The sequence below is a fragment of the Lampris incognitus genome, chromosome 7 (genome assembly GCF_029633865.1).
Source record: "Lampris incognitus isolate fLamInc1 chromosome 7, fLamInc1.hap2, whole genome shotgun sequence".
Taxonomy (NCBI): domain Eukaryota; kingdom Metazoa; phylum Chordata; class Actinopteri; order Lampriformes; family Lampridae; genus Lampris; species Lampris incognitus.
Window position 1 is genome coordinate 30327553 of NC_079217.1, and position 6000 is coordinate 30333552.

Consider the following 6000-nt stretch of genomic DNA (forward strand, 5'->3'; position numbering starts at 1 on the left):
TCAATCAACATTCTCAAAGCAAACATCGCATCTGTGGTGCTCTTTCATGGCATGAACCCATACTGCTGCTCGCTGATCATCACCTTTCCTCTTAACCTAGCTTCTATTACTCTTTCCCAAATCTTCATGCTGTGGCTGATCAACTTTATACCTCTGTAGTTGTTACAGTTCTGCACATCACCCTTGTTCTTGAAAATCGGTACCAGTATGCTTCTTCTCCACTCTTCAGGCATCCTCTCACTTTCCAAGATTGTGTTAAATAATCTAGTTAAAAACTCCACTGCCATCTCTCCTAAACATCTCCATGCCTCCACAGGTATGTCATCAGGACCAACTGCCTTTCCACTCTTGATCCTCTTCATAGCTGCCCTCACTTCCTCCTTGCTAATCCGCTGAACTTCCTGATTCACTATCCTTACATCATCCAACCTTCTCTCTCTCTCATTTTCTTCATTCATCAGCCTCTCAAAGTAGTCCTTCCACCTTCTTAGCACACTCTCCTCGCTTGTCAGCACATTTCCATCTCTATCCTTGATCACCCTAACTTGCTGCACATCCTTTGCAGCTTGGTCCCTCTGTCTAGCCAATCGGTACAAGTCCTTTTCTCCTTCCTTAGTGTCTAATCTGTCATACAACTCACCATACGCCTTTTCCTTTGCCTTTGCCACCTCTCTCTTTGCTTTACGCTGCATCTCCTTGTACTCCTGTCTACTTTCTTCATCTCTCTTACTATCCCACTTCTTCTTTGCCAACCTTTACCTCTTTATAATTTGCTGTACTTCCTCATTCCACCACCAAGTCTCCTTGTCTTCCTTCCTCTGTCCTGATGACACACCAAGTACCTTCCTAGCTGTCTCCCTCACTATTTCTGCAGTGGTTGTCCAGCCATCTGGCAACTCTTCACTACCACCCAGTTCCTGTCTTAACTCCTGCCTGAACTCCACACAACAGTCTTCCTTCTTCAACTTCCTTCATTTGATTTTTGGCTGTGTCTTCACTCGCTTCCTCTTCTTGGTCTCCAAAGTCATCCTACAGACCACCATCCGATGCTGCCTAGCTACATTCTCCCCTGTCACCACTTTGCAGTCTCCAATCCCTTTTAGATGGCGCCTTCTACATAAGATATAGTCCACCTGTGTGCACTTTCCTCCACTCTTGTATGTCACCCTGTCTTCCTCCCTCTTGTTGAAATATGTATTCACCACAGCCATTTCCATCCTTTTCGCAAAATCGACCACCATCTGTCCTTCCACCTTTTTCTTCTTGACTCCATACCTTCCCATCACCTCCTCATCACCTCTGTTCCCTTCATTAACATGTCCATTGAAGTCCGCTCCAATCACCACTCTCTCCTCCTTGGGTACCCTCTCCACCATGTCGTCCAACTCACTCCAGAATTCTTCTTTTTCATCCATCTCACACCCAACTTGTGGGGCATATGCACTGATAACATTCAGCAATAAACCTTCAATTTCCAGCTTCATACTCATCACTCTGTCTGACACTCTCTTCACCTCCAGCACACTTTTGACATACTCTTCCTTCAGAATTACCCCTACCCCATTACTCCTCCCATTCACACCATGGTAGAAGAGTTTGAACCCACCTCCGATACTCCTGGCCTTACTCCCCTTCCACCTGGTCTCTTGCACACACAGTATGCCTACCTTTCTTCTTGCCATCATGTCAGCCAGCTCTCTCCCTTTACCAGTCACAGTGCCAACATTCAAAGTTCCAACTCTCACCTCCACATGCCTACCCTTCCTCCTCTCCCGCTGCCTCTGGACATGCTTTCCCCCTCTCCTTCTCCTTCGCCCAACAGTAGCATAGTTTCCACCGACACCCTGCTGGTTAACAGTACCGGTGGTGGTCGTTGGTAACCCGGGCCTTGACCCATCCGGTATGTAAGTCTTATTTATGATCCGCATATTTGATTTGGCAAAGATTTTACGCCGGATGCCCTTCCTGACGCAACCCTCCCCATTTGTCCGAGCTTGGGACCGGCACTAAGGATGCACTGGCTTGTGCATCCTCAGTGGCTGGGTTACACACAAACACACACACACACACACACACACACACACATATATATATATATATATATATATATATATATATATATCAGCTGATGAGCGCACAACGCACGAAACAGGCCTGTACTGCAATGTATTAAAACTTTTTTTTCCTGTGTGTGTTGATATTCCGCTCCTCATTAGCCGAGCACTCAACACCATTGACAACAACTGGTGATTAGACAAATAAAAGGCTATGGCTGAGGTAATGAGCTAGATGAGCTGGTAGGCATGACAAAATACATTGTTTTCCATTTGGAAAGCCCTTCTTAATTTAAATAAAACTACAAAGCAAACCATTAAGGATTCAGTTTAAAACTGCAGTTGTAATTTGTTTGGGTTCACATTTCTACTTACACCATCATGTCAATACTATATCAATGAAAAAATTATTTCCATAGCACCTTTGATTAACAACTCATTGGCAGTAAAATAAAACATTTTAAGATGGCTACATATTGTAAATGTAAACAAACAAAGCACATTTGAATGTATACGGTTAATTTGTTAGTGGTCGCCTAGAAAATTACATATACACACACACGCACACACACACACACGCACACACACACACACACACACACACACACACACACACATACAGTGCTGCTTGAAAGTATGTGAACCCCTTGAGCAGTTTAGATGTTTCTGTTGTTTTACCATGATTTTCTTATTTTATCATCACCAGTTTTTATGTATGAAATGTCAGATATATGTTTATCAATTGCATGTACTCGTTTAGTGGGACTTGTTTAAGCAGCCCAAAAACTACATGAAACATGGAATTAGTGTATGTCCAAAAGTAAGTGAACCCCCAGCTGCATTGGTTAAGTCAAGCAGGTAACAGACTGTGGTGAAACACATTTGGGTGCTTAATTAATCATTTAAGCAGAACAATGAAATGAGACATCCTTGGGAAAGGGTTTGGCCTGCACTAATTAAAAGAGAGAGGAAACCAACCAAACCACTGTGGTCCCATTCAAATCAACAATGCTGAGAGCAAAGGAGATATCCGAGGACATGAAGAAGAGGTTAGTGACAGCCCATCAGTCTGGGGAGGGCTATAAGACCATCTCCAAAAGATTCCAGCTCCATCCATCCACTGTAAGACAAATAATTTACAAATGAAGGGCCTTCAACATGACAGCAACTCTGCCTAGAAGTGGACGCCCATCAAAACTATCACCCAGAAGCACCAGAAAAATAATAAATCACATAAAGGCCAACCCACACATCACCTCTAGAGAGTTGCAGACCTCTCTGGTAGCATCTGGGACAAATGTGCACGCATCTACAATCAGACGAAAATTGAATCGCCATGACATTCATGGGAGGGTTGCTAGAAGGAAGCCTCTGCTCTCAAAAAAGAACAAAGCTGCCTGTTTCAACTTTGCCAGGGAGCGCTTGGACAAACCAGAGGCCTTCTGGAAGTCCATTCTCTGGACAGACGAGTCCAAAATAGAATTATTTGGTCACAATCAAAACCAACATGTTTGGAGAAAAGCCAACACTGCATATGAAGAAAAGAACCTCCTCCCAACAGTGAAGCATGGTGGTGGAAATGTGAAGGTCTGGGGCTGCTTTTCTGCTTCTGGACCTCGACGACTCCATATTATCCAAGGAACCATGAATTCTCCGGCATATCAACAAACTCTTGACCAGAATCTCCTGCCATCAGTCAGAGAGTTGAAGCTGGGACGAAAATGGATTATGCAACAAGACAATGACCCAAAGCATTCCAGCAAAACTACAAAGGAATGGCTTCAGAGAAAGGATTCGTACTCTGGATTGGCCCAGTCAAAGTCCGGACCTTAATCCAATTGGAATGTTGTGGTGAAACCTGAAGAAGTTGGTACATACCAGATGTCCCTCCAACCTCTCTCAACTGGCTGAGTTCTGCAAGGAGGAGTGGGCAAAAATCCCCATAAGCAGACGCGAGAGACTGGTTAGTGGTTACAGAAGACGTTTGGTTGAAGTAATGGCCTCAAAAGGAGGAGCCACAAGCTACTAATACAAGGGTTCACATACTTTTGCACATGTTAAATTTTCAGTTTTTGTGAAATAAACCACCTTTGTTGAATTAAATAATGAAAATATATCTCTTTTTGTGTGTGTGTCCATTATTTGGAAGGTGTGCTTTACAAATTGGGATTAGGATGTATGTGTAATAAGCTTATTTTAATGTTTTTTACAAAAACAGTGACCATGTCTGGAGGGTTAACAAACTTTCAAGCAACACTGTATATATATATATATATATATATATATATATATATATATATATATATATATATATATATATATATACTACCGTTCAAAAGTTTGGGATCACATTGAAATGTCCATATTTTTGAAGGAAAAGCACTGTACTTTTCAATGAAGATAACTTTAAACTAGTCTTAACTTTAAAGAAATACACTCTATACATTGCTAATGTGGTAAATGACTATTCTAGCTGCAAATGTCTGGTTTTTGGTGCAATATCTACATAGGTGTATAGAGGCCCATTTCAAGCAACTATCACTCCAGTGTTCTAATGGTACAATGTGTTTGCTCATTGGCTCAGAAGGCTAATTGATGATTAGAAAACCCTTGTGCAATCATGTTCACACATCTGAAAACAGTTTAGCTCGTTACAGAAGCTACAAAACTGACCTTCCTTTGAGCAGATGGAGTTTCTGGAGCATCACATTTGTGGGGTCAATTAAACGCTCAAAATGGCCAGAAAAAGAGAACTTTCATCTGAAACTCGACAGTCTATTCTTGTTCTTAGAAATGAAGGCTATTCCATGCGAGAAATTGCTAAGAAATTGAAGATTTCCTACACCGGTGTGTACTACTCCCTTCAGAGGACAGCACAAACAGGCTCTAACCAGAGTAGAAAAAGAAGTGGGAGGCCGCGTTGCACAACTGAGCAAGAAGATAAGTACATTAGAATCTCTAGTTTGAGAAACAGACGCCTCACAGGTCCCCAACTGGCATCTTCATTAAATAGTACCCGCAAAACACCAGTGTCAACATCTACAGTGAAGAGGCGGCTGCGGGATTCTGGGCTTCAGGGCAGAGTGGCAAAGAAAAAGCCATATCTGAGACTGACCAATAAAAGAAAAAGATTAAGATGGGCAAAAGAACACAGACATTGGACAGAGGAAGACTGGAAAAAAGTGTTGTGGACGGATGAATCCAAGTTTGAGGTGTTTGGATCACAAAGAAGAACGTTTGTGAGACGCAGAACAAATGAAAAGATGCTGGAAGAATGCCTGACGCCATCTGTTAAGCATGGTGGAGGTAATGTGATGGTCTGGGGTTGCTTTGGTGCTGGTAAGGTGGGAGATTTGTACAGGGTAAAAGGGATTCTGAATAAGGAAGGCTATCACTCCATTTTGCAACGCCATGCCATACCCAGTGGACAGCGCTTGATTGGAGCCAATTTCATCCTACAACAGGACAATGACCCTAAACACACCTCCAAATTGTGCAAGAACTATTTAGAGCAGAAGCAGGCAGCTGGTATTCTATCGGTAATGGAGTGGCCAGCGCAGTCACCAGATCTGAACCCCATTTAGCTGTTGTGGGAGCAGCTTGACCGTATGGTACGCAAGAAGTGCCCATCCAACCAATCCAACTTGTGGGAGCTGCTTCTGGAAGCGTGGGGTGCAATTTCTCCTGATTACCTCAACAAATTAACAGCTAGAATGCCAAAGGTCTGCAATGCTGTAATTGCTGCAAATGGAGGATTCTTTGACGAAAGCAAAGTTTGATGTAAAAAAAATCTTATTTCAAATACAAATCATTATTTCTAACCTTGTCAATGTCTTGACTCTATTTTCTATTCATTTCACAACATATGGTGGTGAATAAGTATGACTTTTCATGGAAAACACAAAATTGTTTGGGTGATCCCAAACTTTTGAACGGTAGTGTATAT